A 19,662-nucleotide genomic window follows, 5' to 3' on the forward strand; every position below is an offset into this window, starting at 1 on the left:
ATTTTGTTTAATTGCCTTTGTTTTCATTAGATTGCGTGCAATACAAGTCACCTTACGTCCGTGGTACACGGTACGCCCACCATCCGTCGTATGTTGTCTGTCGTCCGTCATAAATCTTTATTATCACTACACGAAAAGTAGTAAAAAGATATTTTTGAAACCTCACCAGTAGATTTCTGGTTGTGCCAATTTCATTTTGAGTACGATCCGGAAAACAATTACAACAAACAGGTGATTATCTTTGATTTTCACAGTTGCAGTTTGTTATCTCTCTGTCTTGAGAGGCAATGGAAAGACATTTCTGGACAAGAGTCTTTTTGTTTCTAAGTGTGCATTTTTAATATTGAGCCGCATTCGATTTTGAAAGTTTTAAGATTTTTTTTTTTTTTTTCGTAATTAACACTGGGAGGTTATAACTGAAATTGAGAAAATCTAATTCTTACATACAACCATTCAATGGTGGTTGCCTAGTGAAGAACTGTCATTAATGAAAAATAAGTTCTCGAAATGAACTTTTCACTCTCCACTTTACACATATTGTGTAATTCTCTTAAATATTTGTTTGATAGCGAATGAAACAAGTTGCAAACATCTTCATCCGCGTGTGATCAAAATACGGACATATTCAGTAAATCTCCCATATTGTTTAATTTCAGTTTCTGACATACCTAAATTACTTGCATTTATTGCTGCTCCGATTAAAAAACTATGAGATTTGAAAGCACCAGTTTTAAAACCTGAGCATGTTAGACTCCTATGCAAAAGTGAATAAAACTGGTATCTAATGACCGGCTTCCTCCAAAAATGACAAAAGATATATACCTAGGCTCAGGTCGAACTGCCAAGTAATCCTTGACAGACAGGGGGATGCACCTGATGGAAACTCCAGCACAACCCCCCTTTTTAGCTTCTTGATCAGTCTTAGAATGAGGTAATACTACCTGCAGCAACGAATCATTGTACAACATTCTAACGTTATCTCTTTTTAGAACATGCATCCCAGTGCCTGGCTTGAAATTGTACTAATTCCCCTATGCGGAAAAACCCAAAATAGGACAAGGAAAAATGACCGAAAAAAGTTTGGTCACATACATATGTAGCGGGACTGGACTGGGTCGATCATCGGTGACCAGGTAGCTCAATTGGTAGAGCATCCGTCTAGTGTTCGGAGGTCCCGGGTTCGAGCCCCAGTCTGGCCGCTACATTTACTCCTCTCCTGTTACACACAGCAAAACATACAGCAGGGAGGGAATTCAGAATTTTAACAAGCATATTTTATGTTATTGGTAAACGAGAGTCTGATTTCTTATTCAAGCGTGACATGCCCAGCAACATTTTCTTAACCACAAAGTTGACTGGGGGACTCTCTACCATTAGGCTATTGCACTTAAAAGTTATAGCAGCTAAATAAGTTTGTACTGTGCTTGGAGAATTCTATAACCTGCTGACAACTGGGTGCCCAAACATTATAACTGAATCTACTCTTTTTTAAATTCTGAAAAGCTAGCAAAGCGTGTCCATATGCTTTGTTTGGTATTTGAAGAAAGAGATGCATTCAACAATCGGACAGCTTCAGAGTTGAGAATAAATCCTGGAATGATCTTGGAAATTTGGCTGGTTCCTGGTCTGCTGACGGGGCCAGGTGTCTTGTCAACTGAAGACGAGAAATTGCATCAGCAATAAGGTTTTTAGTTCCAGCCAAATGAGTTGCCTTACATTGAATGTTTTTGTTCATGAAGTCGAAGTAAATACATTACTCTCTTGGACTTCGAGGACTTGTTATCGATGCAAGCCACTGATGTACTGTTGTCTATGTGGAGGGTTAGCTTGTGCTTAGACATGAAGCTACTCAAAATGTGAAAAGCCAAAACTACAACTCGAGAAAAGTCATGTCATGAAGCACCACAGTACCAATCCAAGCGTGAGGTCAGGGAAAGAACACCCAATGTCTCTGGAAGTAAGCCCCGCCACCAAGCTGACTACCTCCAGCACTATCAGTAAAAAAGATCAAGTTGTGTATCAGATGTCCACTCCAAATATGGTACATATGGTACTCCATTGAACAATTCTAGGAAAACTAGCCAAACCTGAATATCCTCCTTCAAATCACGGGTTAAGCGCAAATGAAGACGTGGGTTAACCATGCCAGAAATTGAATCATGAAAAGTCTATTTAAAGCTTTTGCACAGGGTATGGCTCTAGAGCAGAAGTTTAAAAGGCCGGTCAATGCTCGAGTCACTTTTACTCTTGCTTTCTTCAACAGCTTTTCTTTGAGTTGTAATAGTTTGTCTGGGGGAATTCTAACTGTCATATCCTGTGTATTGATTTCTAAACTTAAAACTACAAGACTTTGCACAGGTCCTTCAGTTTTTTCATTTGCCAATGGCACCCCCAGTTCTAGAAAAGTCTGCTGTAACGCATGCACAAGGGTTCTACAGTAAGTACTTTCAAGCACACAAAAAATCATCAAAATAATATACTATACTAGGGATACTAGAATTCTTTATAACAGCCCGTTCTAAAAAAATGCAAATTTCTTAAACAATGAACATGAAATTGAACATCCCATATGAAGACAACGATCAACAAAAAAATCTCATCAACTTAAAACCAAGTAATTCAAAATCCTGTGGGTTGACTGGTAGCAGCCTGAAAGCTAATTTTATATCTAACTGTGCTAAAGAAAAAAAAAAAAAAAAGTTGCCTTGATCAAGATTACTGATCATTTCAAAAGCAGTGTCAAACGATTCAACTTAACATAGATCATCATCAATGGAGTCATTGACACTAGACCCCTGAGGGTGTGATAAGTGCTGAATTATTTTGCAGGGCCCATCCATCTTTTTTAAGAAAAAGAACAATTGGAGAAGTCCGTAAACTATCCAGGGGCCTGTGATGGAAAGAACCAATAATTCGACCAAGGTTGACCTCCTTTAACACCTTAGTAGCAGCCTCATATTCATGATCACAATTTGAGACAAGATTATTAAAGTCAAAAGCTAACCTAAGACCAGAATAATGAAGATGAAAACCATATTTAAACCCTTGAAGCAGTTCCCTCGCCACAGTATGGTCAGGGTACCACTTCAGTAATTCCTTAAGTGTACTTAAATTAATTGGTGACTGAGCGATTGTTGTTAAATCCCGATGATTGGGCAGGATGCTGAGAAGATGATTGGGCACCAAAATTGTTTCCTCTCCAAAAACCACGTTTAAAATGGAAATTATCAGAATTACTCTGTGTACCCTTTGTAAAATAAATGACATTTGGATGCCTTCCTGAATATTTCAAACAACGATGAATGTAAAAACAGTTCGCCCTGTTGCATACCGTCTAGTAATTGTAATCATAACATTTCAAATTTTGATCCTGTCTAACACCATAGGTTTATGCGAATTACTAACACTAGCACCCATGTGCATGTAGATGAGCTCGGGTTCCTGATCAACCACACCCTAGCAAACAGCAGGATCTCTTGCTTTTCTTAAACGGAAATGCTGATCATATTTCAGCCAACTATTCCCACTGCCTCTACTTACCCCTAACCTTACTGTACTTATATATTTGACCATGGCAGGGGCTTCATCCTGATGAGCGGAAATGTATATTGCCATAAAAATCAAGAATGCATCTGTCCATGCCTGAATATTGGTAATTTTCTCACCCAACTCCCTATTAATAATTTTGATCTCCCCATCCACCAAACCAATTTTCTTAGATGGTTCATCAATGTCCCCTGGGGTGACAAGCATGGTTTTTAAATAGGGAATGGCTTTCACTTTTATGTTAACCATGCTTTTATGGAGCAATTCCTCTAAGAATATATTCTATGGGGCGCGCTAGCGCCCCATTTAGAATATATTCTTAGAGGAATTGCTCCATAATAGCATGGTTAACATAAAAGTGAAATCCAATCCCTATATTTACACTTACGGATGCTGTTTCTATAAGTCTTTGTGATAACAAATTTTTTCTTTGTAAATAAAAAAAATCATATAAAAGTCGGACACAGTGGGAGGAGTCAATTATTAGAACAGCCAATGGTGACGCTTCACAACAAATTGAGACTTTTTTTCCGCGTTAAAAAATAGTTCTGTTTTTTATTATGATATTAACATAAATAACAAAAACATTTTGATAGATTATCATATTTAATATTGTCAAACATGTTATTTTTATACATTTAACAATGGTAAACAAAGCGTAACTTAAATTGTAAATGTAAACAAAGCCATGTGTTTGGCGAAAGTAGTTCCCGTACCCTGTCATATTTTCATACGCAAGTTCAAAGGTCAATGTTTCCATGCAAGAATGGTAAACAAATCGGTCTGGTATTGTTATATAGTGACAAAACTTTGCAAGTGTAAATATATCCACATATTCCCCATTTAATATGTTTTGCCTTATTTTAAGTGGAATATTGGCCCCAATGTGATGTGCACACTGGCAACCAGGTAAGTGTCCAATTCCTCAGTGTTGGTAAGAGCATTATTTGCAGCCTCACTTGATGTTGTTAATGTAGCAATCTGGACATCAGTATCTGGTCAGACTGGGCAATGGTGTTAACTGAATGCTGTGTTTGGTCCGCGTTGTAAGGGTCACTGGGGTCATATGGGAGACGCTTCCGTTTTCTCTCTGACTAAGCCTCTTTAACCGTACTCTTTTTCCTCTAGGCAGGCTTAAGGAAACATATAAAAGCCAAACTGTTCACGATAAATATATTAATAAATATTGAGATTCAACCAGTACTGTAATACCAGCAACAATAACTGGGCCAATCTGCTGAATCAATTATAATTAGTACAGATTATATCACAAATTACTTTTATCAAATATAGATAAACTTCAATAAAAATACAAAAACATCCCAGGAGATTTAAAAATAAATCGCTATTGTACGACTGTATTGTATTGAAATGCTCCCGAGACAACCGCCGGGCCCTGGCACCGTGAAATGAGATGTTTGTCGTTCCATTCCAGGCAGCCCTTAAGTGCACGCTGCTGAATGAACTTGTAAAAAATTCTTATACTAGTGCACCAAAACCTCTAATGCCTGATAAACTAAGCCCATTCACAAATGTAGCGTTGACCAATACTACGAGCAGTGAAATCGTTACCGAGATGACCCCCAATACTAAAATGAATTTCACAACTTTTCTTTTGAACAAAGTACAGATTAAGTAAGATATTCACGGAGATCAAATTGCAACGGCTTTCGAATGTCTTTTACGTAAATTCATGAAAAGTGTGGGATCAACTGAAAGTAACTATAACTGATAACACGGGTTTTCCCTCTCCTGCTAAGACATGCGGAGCGGGAATTCGAAAGACGCTGACAAGATCAACATATCCGAAAATACTGCCTTTAGGCGACTAAATTAAAATCAACAACGTAAAATGAAACCTTATCAGAAATGCACCCTTAGCAAACCTGTCATATGCAGCGTGGTACAAACCTACGCAATAATCTGGTGATAAATCAACTGCTCAAACACAGCGTTCCGACATTCTGGAATTTTCAATTGCTCCGGGAAATAATTCAAAGGCACGCTATTGACAAAAGGGCGACAACTCTTAATCCAGTAACAAGACACCAAAATGCCTAATATATTGTACTCTGATAAACAGATTTATTTATTATAAAATAAATCCCATTGTTGGAAGAATTTAAAGTAAGAGAAATATATTCCGTTATATATAATTTGGTATGAACCTGCTAAAATTTGATGTCGACTGTCTACATAGGTAAATTTACTCTTAATTATTGAGTCTGAAAAATAAAAACTATGTTTTGAGTTTTATCATGATGCCAATGAACATTTTGTTATTTTTTTTTAATTCTGGATAACTGAAATAAAGTCTGTAATTTATAATTTCCTATGAACCTACGACAATGTGATTTTTTTTTAATTCATGAATGATTCTGAGCGTCGGACAGCATGCGGGCGAATGCTGGATTGTTTACACAATCTGACCGGCTTATTCGACGTGTATGTTGATGGTATTTTAGACCAACGCGTTACATATTAAAGCAGCATTTTAATTAATATATAATAGTTTGAATATACATGAGTAGCTTATCTCTTTTTGATTTTATTGGAGAAAACAATGACATGAGACCTTTATTGCAAGGCTCAATTTATGGAACAATTTCGTTTTAAATTATTTTTAATGACATTGCTGGTATTTTCATATTATACTTTATTATCATCTTGTCTAGAAATTCAAGGAACTTTGAAAGTGACAGGTATAAATAAGATACATGGCATCAAACGTGGGCGGTTCATTCTAATCATGGTGAGACCGATGCAGTATTGATTACTGATTCACTAACATTAAGGAAGGTTGATATCGGGGCCCAGTTGTTCAAAAGGTGATTAGCTTAATCACTTGATTAGTGAAAATCTCATTTCTTATTTGTTGCAAATCCCATGAGTATATCATCTTTAAACTATGCCAAGATAATTAAGAATTACGGAATTTCATAAAGATTTTTCTGGTTCGACCTGAAAATATTTTATCAGTATTTGAAAAATGTTGTTGAAATGTTATTAGTGTAATCACCTTTTGAACAACTGGGCACTGATTGGAAAGCCCTGAACTTTGTTAATCAAAATAAACATTTGATTCTATTTTTTTTAATTATGATGCAAAGTTGGGCGATATCATATCGATGAAGGTTATAGCTCTCTTTTGAGGCAATTTAATGTTTTATGGACATTTAAAAGATTCTCTCTTAATAATAAATACAATATCAATTCTATCAGGCCATAAATCTTTGCACGATTTGAATCTGAAGAGTTAGAGAAGAAGCCACGTTAACCCCTTAACTACCAACTACGCCAAACTACGCCAATAGCACGTCGGTGTAAGAGAAATGGTCGTATCTCTCTCATTTGCTTACCTATTGAGATACAGAATATACCTAGTAAAACAGGAGAAAATATCAAACAACATTTGTTCTTTGTAAAATTGCATTTGACCATTTTTTTTGATGCATTTTATTTGGAACTTTTATTTCGACTATTTTGATTTGTTGACGTCGTGTTTCAGCCACGCCGGCTGAAATCGTCAAAGCACGAATTCGATTTTGTATCTCACATTTGTTAAAATATAGCGAGAAATAATGCATGTAATTCACAGTAGCGGTAGTTAATACTCTCAATTTTATGTATATTTTACTATTTTACAGGAATCCTCCGAAATGTGAGGTTTTTTGTCAATAAAGTACATGTACATATGATGTATGGTTCTATACCGTACGCAGCACAAATCGACAAATTCTAATGATTTTCGCATAAAAGAATAATATAGTATGTGTATACGATTGAAGCCAAGAAAAAACTGATCAACATACACAATTCTATCATTCATAACGTAACAAATAAATGGTGCAAAATTTCCACGAATCCGTATTGTATGAACGAAACACCGCAGTAACTTGACGTCGTGCAAGAGCGAGTCGATAATACGAGCACCTGCGCGAATAGGATCGGCAACTTTTAGTTTCTGCTATTTTCATAACGCAATAAATGGTCTTGGTTTCATTAGAAAACATTTCTTTTGTCGCAAGATAAATAAAGTGATAGCACATACTTTGATATCTACAAAAAAAAGGAATAAAAGTAAAGCCGACGACAGCAAACGCTATTTATAGTAGTCGGGTATTCCCTAATTGATCACTTTCGGTTTCTAGACGATGGGACAGACATGTGCCTGGTGCCGATTGATTCCGTGGACCTCACATATTACCGATACAGTCGTTACCAAAACAATATGCAGTGAGCACTTTCAACTCAACTAACAAACTGTGAAGTCACATTGGGCATTATGAAGAGTTGCAGACGTACAGTGTAAATGGACACAAACAGACAAAAAATAAATTGTGTTGAGATAGGCCTGCATACATTGTACATACATTGTATGTAGGTAAGGTAAGTACATAAACTGAAGTTCTATGAGCACGAAAATACAAAATGTACCAGGAATATATTACATATGTAAATTTTACAAATATATATACAGTGTATATATATATATTGTATGCATACACGAGTGTCTGTCTGTATGTAAGGCTGTTTTAATCTCATTTATTGTGTTAGACTTCTTTTTTTTTGTTTATTTTTTTTTTTTTTTTTTTTGGCAAAAATAGTAAAAAGTTCTTGTTGTGTTTGCCAAATTTGATAGATTTTTTTGTTTTGTTTGAATTGATTATAAGTTTCTGCTTTCTGATCCATATATGTGAGCTCAATTCCTATACTTCAATATTGACTGTTTAAGTTACATTTGAAATTTTGAAGTGAGTATTATATATTACCATGTTCTTTAGAATAAATGTGTAATGCCTTGCAAATAAAATATTTTATTAGTGCATATTTGTACATGTATATATCCGGATCAGACTGGATGCTTATGATATTGATGTTCTCCCATTTCAAATTTCAGGTACATCAGCTTTAGGACTTTATTTATATGACTATTTGTGGTGTGACCAATGCTAGAAGATAAATGCCATCCCCTGCCACCAGAGACAGCAGATTTAGGCAAATTTTCCATATAGCTACCCTCTCCCACTATTTTGTCATTGATTAAAATTACATAACTTAATATTTATATTGGTGTTGTTTTCTGCTGCTAGCAAGCTGAATCATGCAATTTTGATCTTAAGTAAATTATCATTTTCAAAAACATGGTACATTAATATATCATTTTTACCAAACATGTCTTGCCTGGGCAGTCATGCTAAACAAAGTTCAGAATTCATAATCCATATCAAACATGTAACCAGCCAAGTTCAAGTGTTTAAATCATTCAACTTTTTTGTCTGCCAAACTGGATAATTCAAACTGAAAATTTCATCAATAACATGTGTTCCTTTTGGGAACTTGGACTTTCTTCACTTGTCTATATATTTCTACATGTATATTGCCTGTTAATTAAGTCTAGGACTTCTCTACCAGGAAGATATTCACACACAGAATGATATGAGCAGAGATGGTTATAACCATTTGATTTGTATGCCTTCAATAATTTTAATTTGTATCAGTACAATCTGTTTTTGATGTACTAGTTATACCAGATGCTAGTTATTATGACTTTTTCGTTCTATCTGTCTAATTATGATAGGTATTGAGAAACAAGAGCAAATACAACAAGTGAAGTAGATATAAAACATCAAAAAGGTCAGCTACTAAATTGGTAGCCATGGCAACTAAAAATGGATACAGTATGTACATACAGTTAAAGAGAGCAATTGCAATTTAATTTTCTACGTAATTGTAAAATTTGCATCGATAAAATCAGCTTCAATTTCATGTTTGGAACTGTTGACTAAAATTATAAAATAGGATAGATTTTTTTTAATGATAAGTAACGTTAAAACCATGAAAGCATCAACCTAATTATGAAATATGATTTATGATTAACATTTAGAATCATAATACAGCAGTCTAAGCTGCAAACAGTTTTTCATTTTACATTTTACATTTTTAATCAGATCGGAACACACGTGCATGTTTTCCTATGTAAAATATCGCACTTTTACTTATTGTCACTTGTGGTTGCCATAGTAACGTTTTAAATCAAACAAAAATAAAAAATTTGCCATAAAATCTGGATGGGTCCTCTTTCCAACTTTCAATATATATATATATACTGCTTACTTAACAATTATACCTGTAATACAAAACCAAATTTCTTATAATGAAGGCTAGGCAGATAAAACAGAAATAACAACTTTTACAAAAATAGCTGTTTTTATTTTCAGTCAGTAACCATGACAACAACTGCAAAAAAAAGAAAATACTACATTTATTTGTGTTTATCCTCATTCCTGAGGGGTCCGATATATCATTAATTTTATATATTATACACTCTCATCAGCTTAAAATGTATAAACATATGAAATAAGTTTTTTTTTTATAAAACCATACATTTTGGTAACCATGGTAACGTCAATAATGCAAAAACTTCAATTTTGTTACTTAATTTGAAAAGGTTATTTTTTCAAGTTTCTAAATATATATGGGTTGTTAACCAAAAATATTGATGAACCAAAATGTTGGATTTTTTTTCGGTTCCATTAAAAAATCCTGGGAGTTAAGGGGTTAAGCTGTCCATATCATTTATATTATAATTCTTTCTAGAAATAGAAAACGTAGAAATTGGCAATGGCTAATTAAGATGCAAAAGAAATTAACTACTTACTATCTTAACCTTCCACTGTCGCCTAATATTAATGAAAACAATCACTATTCAATTTATACTCTCTCTCTCTCTTAACAGTTTTTCTTTTATACCTTCTACTTAAAATGCATTAAATGATGTAGTGCGTTCTTCACTTTCATTTGACTTAACAATATCATAGTTAAAATCAGATGTAGACTCCTCGAAACTATATTTTGAGGTCAATGACCTTAAGATCAATATTTCGTACGAAAGGCTTAGACACCAATGTAGTTACCTTAGTTAAAACTGTTTTGGGGGCAAACTTTGTAAATAATGCAGCATATGCTTTTCATAACTTTTGTGAGAATGTCATCCATTACTCTATTAAATGTAATCGCTAATTTCTTGTAAAAAGTAACTGAAGGACATTCGTTTCTAGAACACACCATAGGTGCATTTGTTTGACTAGATTTGAGTTTTTGTACATAAAAACTTATTTTGGTTTGAACTTGAGATGCAAATTGCGGCAGTAAATGATATTACACGAATATGTCATAAAGGGATGCGTTTCAATTAATGAAAATACTCCTATATATTACTTTTAAGACATCTGATCATGGTAAGAAGGACGTTTTGAAACAAATTGTTGAACTGGCCTTTTTTATAGAAATAAATATGCTTGTTTTTATCCCAAACTCAGCGCTTGAACATTTATGTCTAGAAATAGTCTTCTTTACAGGTCCAAAGTTCATGAAAGTGTCTTATAAGAGCATTTTTTGATTTTTGAAAAGCCTCCTTGAATGCCATATGAGTTCATAGCCTCCATTTGTTCTTTACCAAAAACAACAGTCATGACATTTTCTGAACAAATTTATTTTTACAATTTATATAAACTGCAATACATTAGTTGCTTGGATATTGAATAATTGAAACAATGGCTACAAAAGATGCGACCCTATGACTCATCGCTCTCATTCACACATGAATCGTGTTCAGATTTGATGGTATTGCTTACTCGCAAGATGATGATTCTGGCATCTGTTAGTCAGCACCGTAATACAGGTAATGTGTCAGTCCCGTTATTACAGGTGATGTGTCAATCCCGTTATTACAGCTGATGTGTCAGTCAGCATCGTAATACATGTGATGTGTCAGTCAGCACTGTTGCTACAGGTGATATGGAAGTCCAGTTACTACATGTGCTGTGTCAGTCAGTCCCGTTACTACAGGTGATGTGTCAGTCAGTCCCGTTACTACAGGTGATGTGTCAGTCAGCACTGTTACTACAGGTGATGTGTCAGTCAGCACTGTTATTACAGGTGATGTGGCAGTCAGCATCGTTACTACAGGTGATGCGTCAGTCAGCACTGTTATTACAGGTGCTGTGTCAGTCAGTCCCGTTACTACAGGTGATGTGTCAGTCAGTCCCGTTACTACAGGTGATGTGTCAGTCAGTCCCGTTACTACAGGTGATGTGTCAGTCAGCACCGTTAGTACAACTGATGTGTCAGTCAGTCCCGTTACTACAGGTGTTGTGTCAGTCAGCTACGTTACTACAGGTGATGTGTCAGTCAGCTACGTTACTACAGGTGATGTGTCAGTCAGCTACGTTACTACAGGTGATGTGTCAGTCAGCACTGTTACTACAGGTGATGTGTCAGTCAGCCCCGTTACTACAGGTGATGTGTCAGTCAGCATCGCTACTACAGGTGATGTGTCAGTCAGCTACGTTACTACAGGTGATGTGTCAGTCAGCACTGTTACTACAGGTGATGTGTCTGTCAGCATCGTTACCACAGGTGATGTGTCAGTCAGCACTGGTACCTCAGGTGATGTGTCAGTCAGCACTGGTACTACAGGTGGTGTGGCTGTCAGCATCGTTACCACAGGTGATGTGTCAGTCAGTCTCGTTACCACAGGTGATGTGTCAGTCAGTGTTACTACAGGTGATGTGTCAGTCAGCATTGTTACTACTGGTAATGTGTCAGTCAGCCCTGTTACTTCAGGTGATGTGTCAGTCAGCATCGTTACTACGGGTGATGTGTCAGTCAGCTACGTTACTACAGGTGATGTGTCAGTCGGCACCGTTATTACAGGTGATGTGTCAGTCAGTCCCGTTATGATACTAAGGACATGTCAGAACGGGCCAGTTATTTGACATTTACATATGTAAAAATTATAGTACAATGTATATAAGAAGATATTTTATATAAAGAAAATACACTAGTAAACACAACAACAACATTTCTACCACAATTAACCGTGTTATTTCACTCCCAAGTCATTGCATTAATATGCCTACTGTTGGATAAATATATGTGATATACTACTAGTGGTATATGACCTTCCGATCTTTTACTTGGTCAAGAATTCGAACTTTGACCCAAGCTGCAATTGTTATTGACGTCATCAATACATCGAATGACGTCACATCACCGGATCCCGGACGTCAAAGTTACACTTTATTTGCATACGCGAAACTATTCTTGGCTACGTTTCACTTTGATCCAAGCCGATGTTATTGTGGTAGAAACAGGTCACACGACTCGTGATTGTTTAATATGGAATTTATTTCACACTCGAAAGTTACTTTTTAAAAGTTGCAATAGACACTCGCTAAAGCTCGTGTCTTTTGTAACTTTAAAAAAAAAAATACTTACTCGTGTGAAATAAATTCCATATCCAACAACCACTCGATGTGTAACCTCTATATATCCAATTTAATATTCGTCAATATGTACAAGAGGTCCAGAGGGTCTGTGGCGCTCCCCTGGATATTTCACTGATAACCAATAATCAGTCTTATTAATAGTACAATAAAAATACTTTTTTTCCGGTCTGTTTTGTCACTGAATACCATGCTCATTGTACCAATTTTTTAGATCATTTGGATGGTCGGGAAGCACAGAGTAATTGATATAAAATTATTTTATTTGTTTTGACAATAAAAAGGTGATATGTAACAAAAATATTTTTCCGGTTTCAAATAAGATTAAATTCAAATTTCAATAGAAAAAACGACTCAGCATTGCTTATCATTTAAATCTATCAATTGGCTCAATGACTCTAAAGAGAAGAGACATCAGATTACAACAGTTCAGTTCATGTCGCCAAAGGATGTTGTTGCAAACCAAATTTGATGAAAAAAATGTCTATCCATACAGAAGCAAGATTTCAAACAAGTTCCCGTTTTCCTGACTATGGGGTCCCACCCCTCCGACTACTAGAGAGCAGTCCTTCTTTGAATGAATATGAAATCTCCGTTAACAAATAAGTCCCCTTCTTGTCCCAGGGTTCAGATTTTCCGTTCCAGGGGTGGAGACCATTGTCAGGCAAAAATATGTCAATTTCTACAGAAATGTACCAAAATTACTTGTCTGTAACCAAGGTAACGCCATACAGAATTTAAACAAAACATTTTGATTCCTACAAAAGAAGAAGTGATTAAAAGAATTTGCTACATTGCTTCTATTGAGACCAATGAGAACACACTTAGCATACAAAATGTGTTCCCCTTGATTCAGCTGTTATTTAGATCAAATCTTGTCAACAGTACAGCATTAACCCAAAGATACTTCAAACCAAGTAAGAGAAATTGAAATTTGTTTGGAGAGTTTACGGACTGAAGAAGGAGGCGGATGTTACTTCTTAAGTTCGGACAATGTAAATTGAACATAATATTCATATCAGTGCATAGAAAAGTAGAGAGGGTGGATTCTGGTACTCGTGTCTAAATAAGGGAAGTTACTCTTATACTGATGTCTGAAAAGGGGAGGTAACTCTAAAACATGTGTCTTAAAAGGGGAGATAACTCGCGTACAGGTGTATCAATAGAGGAGGAAACTGTAGAACAGATGTTTAGATAGGGGATGTAAATCTGGTAAAGGTCTCTAAATAAGGGAAGAAACTCTAGTTAAAATAAAGGGAGATAATCACCAATAACAGTTCTCTCACGATTGCACTGTCCTACCGTGTTATCATTTACTGCTGAATCGATTGGAACACAACAGAGTAAACTATCTTGTTCAAGGATACAACACAGCGCCCGTGCCGGGACTTGAACAAGTGACCCTTCGGTCACATACGCCTGTGTCCTATCTGAGGTCTCCGATATCAAGCCTTCAGAAATGGCCATTCATTTTATCACAAAAAAAATTATTATTGCCAATTTATATTATGGCAATCACATCGATAAATAATATCAGATGTATAAAACGAACCAATAAATTCAAAACACAAAAACATGTATTCAAGACGTTAAATTGTTTACAAATGAGAAATAAATGAAATATTTGACAGAATTAAAACATGTTAGAAGTACGTAAGAGGAGATATGTATAAGATAACATGTGTATACTTAAATTTACAAAACTAATATTTGTCATACATACCACTCCCCTCAATGTAGTTTATCATTTGTATCAAACAAAGGCGGTTGTCTACACCTACTATCAAAACTTTTCCTGTGGGTTAGAAGAATCAATTTCTTTTCTTTTTTTGTTATCTGAGCAATGAAGGGTTATTGAAAGAAAAAATATAATTGTGCTAAAAATAATTTTACGAAAAATCCCAAATATGTCCTTGCCGGAAAAATACTAAACTTTTGGTATTTTGATTGAAATCATTCTTTGTATTTTGTTCAAAAAGAGAATACCGTTCTTTTTTATTTTAGTTTAAATATTTCTTATTTAATCATAAAAATTATTACAATGAAAAAAAAAACAATTAATCAAAAAGAAAATCTACCAAAATAGTTATCTGAACTGGTTTTGGAAGACTCTTGGGGTCCCATTGTATTCTGGGTAGAGACATAAGACATTATATTTTCCTTTAATAATAGCATGCGTCAGTGAACACAAATTAAAAACAGATATCAGTAATGTCATTCCTCGTTGTCAAATCTGAATGGTTCCAACTATTGAAACCGTTATCAGTTCGCTTATTGACACTTATAGTCTGAAGCTTGCTTTCCACGTTAAAACGAGGCCAGCGTTATGCATTAGTCGTTAAGGCATTACAATATGCGAGAGTCACTTCGCTACTAATACTCTGTATCATCGCACCAAGATATAACACTCTATGATAAATATATGGCGAAGTTATCGCCCTTGCTGGTTTGCGATTCTGTGATGTGTTCTCGTTGTTCATCCCCGGCCTGTAAAACACAACAGAATAACAGCTATTAAACAAAAACATATCATTAACCTTATTTGAAAACGACAACATCAGCATCCGTGTGTAAATTGAGAACAGGGCTTGCCTTTTTGTATTTTTTTCAATTCTTACTGTTTAATTATAATATGCATTTACATCCTTTGTCATGTGTTTGTTTGCAATACAAGTTTATCATCATTACTGTATAGTTGTTAATTTTTGAGGGGCTGAAATTTTGCCTTTGTCCAAATGTTTGGGTATTGTGACTTAATTTTTGGGTATTGTTTCTTAATTTTAGGGTATTGTTTCTTAATTTTAGGGTATTGTTTGATAATTTTGTGGTATTGTTTCGCGCCAGATCGCAATGTAAACATTCTGCAGTAAACACTTCTATACATTTACATGTCCATATCAATATTCGTGGTTTAATTATCTTCGCGCTTAATTCATGACCGCGAATATAAGTAAATTAAATTTCCCACAAATATTATCAACTTTATCGTAAGTACAGAATGTGCTGCTCAAATGTCCTTGTTCTCTGTGCCTTAAATGGTTGAGAAACCCTTTAAAGAACTGTATTAACTGCATTCCTTACCTCTGATATAAGTTTTCATCCAGAATGACCCTACTCTCCTGAGCCAGATTTTGTCGGACCACAATTTTCTGAAGTCTTTCCCTGACCTTTAAACAAAGCATCAAAACACTACATTTCCTCTGTGTTCGTGTCACCATACAGGGTGGCGGACTATTGTATGGATGGAGGAGGTGATGTCGGGACAGTATATCCTGATAACTTCATTGTTCACGTTAATATTAACTTAAGTACAACAATGTCATGTGGGCATTTTCCAAACCATCAATGGGAATCAATTAATGACAGGTTTTCAAGTTCAGACGTGTGGTTTCCTTTATTTTTGGTGTATTTTGTTGTTGTTTTTTTCCTGTTATCATTGCTAAATATTATTTGCATTTTTCGTCTTATATGTTCATGATTTCGTTGACAAGTTATTTTATAAGGATATTATACCTGCAACTGTCACCGCATTGTCGGAATACGCCCATCATATATATTTTTGCTGTATACGGCAGTGACGGGAAAAAACTGTGTTTTGGAATGTTAGCAGGTGCGTCCATTTGACTGACCTACTTCCAAGTGAAACAACGTTTTCTTTGACGCCGTTTCACTTCAAAATGGTTATTCTTGATGATTTGTTTTTATTGTTGCAGGATAAATAGAATACTTGGTCAGTGTCTTAAAATCTATGCTGTATTTTGGCAGGGGTTAAGAAAATGTATACATAAGGATATATAAACGTTTTATGACTGTAACACAAACATACCTTTAGGAGGTCCTGACACGACTTGGTCCTCACTGTCATCATCAACGACCACGTTACAAGCGCCTCCTAAAGAAATATTCAATTAAATAGTTAAATACTTTTAATATCAAACATCACTGGGACTGAGCAGACAGACTATGATAGAATGCGCTACCGTACCTATCAAAGATATTAATATAATTTCTACCACAATAGGTGGGGGTGTTATTCATCTCTTAAAGTTCGAAATAAGCATTACAACAGTTAACCATCCGTTCATACCTCACGTGGAATAAACTCAAAACCCATTTTGATTAACTGACAGGGTCACCGTTGACCAGAAATATTATTCATTCACGTGTTTTAAAGGTTTTTGATGAAACATAAGCTTGGTGCTGATTTCTTATGATTAACAATGAATCATAATATCTGAACATTTTCACTTTAAGTAATGCCCGTACACCCCACGTGATATTTAAGAAAACACATTGACAGAAACAGGTCAATTCATCCTCAGAATAGCTATCATAAAAGCTATTGTGGTGGAAACAGGTCACACAAACTCCTGGTTGTTAAAGCTATAGCTTGTGTTTTTGCAACGTTTGAAAAAATAACTAAACATACAACAACCACTCGTTGCGTAATCTCTACTTCTAGAAATATTGTCTCCAAAGTCTAACATGCTGACGACATGGGGTCTGTAGACGATCAGTTAGAAACGGATTTATGGCAGGAGATATTTCCAAGCCAAATTTGGCTTAAAGCCCTTACAATTTCTCAGTTGTAAGATCTAAATCTATGTTTATACCACATTAATTATCATTTATAATACAGTCTTACCTCTAGAAGGTCCTGGCACGGCCACGTTATTAGCACCTCCTAGGAAATATATAATCGAAGAGTTTAGATAAAATAATCATTGGGACAACATTAATTTCATCAAAATGCTTCATTTGAAACACCATTGCTAAGTATGCTATCAGTCCATTAAGTAAAAAAAAAATGATATCAAATGGATAAATACAAGCATTTACAAATGTGTATAGAAGTACGGGACAGCGTTATTTTGTTTTTGTACAAAATATTCATACCACCAATGATGATTTCTCTCAAATTTATTTTTTTTCAGACTGTGTCAAATTTAATCAAATTCGGTATGTTTTGTAAAATTATCTATTCTTTTGCAACGACCTCATATTTTTTGAAGTGTTATCTCTCGTACTTTCTTTCTTTCAATTTTTGAATTTCTAAAACTACATTGAAAATGTTCTGTTCACAGGAATGTGATAATAGTAATCACCTTAATTATCATATTCTGCTATTTTTGCCAAAAACATCTGACTTCATCAGATATTTACACAATAGAATACACTTAACATTATTTTCGACATTTATCTTTACTTTCCCAATTGATTTCCAAATTTAACTTACTAAGTATACTCATGAAAAGCCACATTTCGTTCGCACAGAAATGTAATGTCCTGCCATGATTTGATTTCTGTGATAGTTTTCTATATCCTACTTGGTAATTTGCCGAAACAAACTTTTCAGTGTATATAGATGGATAATACTTACCAGCTGGTTGTTCCTTTGGAATAGCAAACTGGGCTGAAAAAGATAGAAAAGAAATCAATAAGGTTTATACCAATGGCAACATGCTTTCTCATATCAATGTGTTATGTTATAGACAACTCGGAGGTTGTTTACTCTTAGCTCTACAAGTTTTAATCTGGCTAATTTGTACAATATTATTCAATATACATCCACACGGTTCCCATAGCCATAAACAAGACAATAGGGCCATAATAGTGTAAAGGACCACACACCTTATATGTTTATGTGTCACCTATTGATAACACCACAACATTCATTTGCAACAACGGAGGAACAGGGCGCTTAATACGTTTTAGTTTGATATTATACTACAAACCTTTTGTTACTCCACCGCCGTTGTTCCTGTCACCTATGGCTCCATCTTCATTATTTTGATTGTTAGCTTTGGAAACAGAAAATGTTTGATAACTTTGCAATGAGTCTATGGAATACCATAGACCAATTAATTTCGATTTCACATTAATTCATCGAGAGGTTCTGGCCCGTAAAATTCAAAATAGTGATCGCTTTGATTACGTTTTCGTTTCGCCTAAACGTAATCGAAGGTCAAAGTGTAGAAAACTAGTTGTCTTATGTTTCGGGAGATGGATTAAAGAAGTGATATTAACTGTATTTCCCTCACTCAGAGCAAGTCTGACCATGTCGTCCTTTGCTTATGCCTAATTGATGGACGAAAGATGGTCATAACGTAATTAGTCAATAATTTGCTGCATGTCTTGCTTTCTTAAACGCCCAAAGATTTCCTTTGAAATGAGAAAAACAAACTATGCAGTATAAAAGTAAAAAATATACCTTAGGCTGGTGTCGTTAGCACATTAGGTGTTACAGCGTAATTTTTCGAGTGATGAACACATTCGGGAAGGGAGATTATGAAAATCATTATTGCAATCGATTAAATTTATCTATAAAAATAGGAACTCTCAACAATGCTAATAGATGTAGAGAAAATGTGTTGGAAAACTCTCTCGATCGAAAACAAAATAAACACAGATATGCGTTAGCCAGAACGGATACAAGTCAGACAGTAAATGATGTGAACTTATACCATTCAACTGTCAACAATTTTAAAGAGTTCATTGTTTTTAGGTTTGGACCCAATCTTTATTTCAAGTTCGAAAAGTTAAACTAGAGATTAAGCCACATGAACTCTTATTAAATATATATCACATGTACCACCAGATCACTTAAACGAATATCTGAACTGTCTATATAGCCCTTTGGAAGAGAGAACGCCATAGTTAATGATAAAATTACGTCATTTCCTGGCGTATTCCCTTGGATAACACAGAACATCCAGGGTGAAAATAACGGATAATCTCATGAAGATTCGACAATTACAAGAAACTGGGGACTGGTTTTCTTGTGTTAATTTACTGTGGTCTACAGAATTTACCCAAACGTTTTGTT

At 35.1% G+C, this 19,662-nt stretch overlaps 1 long non-coding RNA gene across 1 annotated transcript; it reads right to left on the minus strand.

Annotated features, from left to right (window-relative positions):
- Nucleotides 1-12,792: 12,792 nt before the first annotated feature.
- On the minus strand, nucleotides 12,793-18,663 carry LOC117315800. The gene is made up of 6 exons (XR_004529773.1): nucleotides 18,572-18,663; nucleotides 18,217-18,249; nucleotides 17,482-17,520; nucleotides 16,663-16,728; nucleotides 15,918-16,003; nucleotides 12,793-15,323 (listed from the first exon to the last, which is right to left on the minus strand). It is a non-coding gene; the product is annotated as an uncharacterized LOC117315800 (long non-coding RNA).
- Between the last annotated feature and the right edge of the window lie 999 nt (nucleotides 18,664-19,662).

This window comes from Pecten maximus, chromosome 17, assembly GCF_902652985.1.
Source record: "Pecten maximus chromosome 17, xPecMax1.1, whole genome shotgun sequence".
Lineage (NCBI taxonomy): Eukaryota > Metazoa > Mollusca > Bivalvia > Pectinida > Pectinidae > Pecten > Pecten maximus.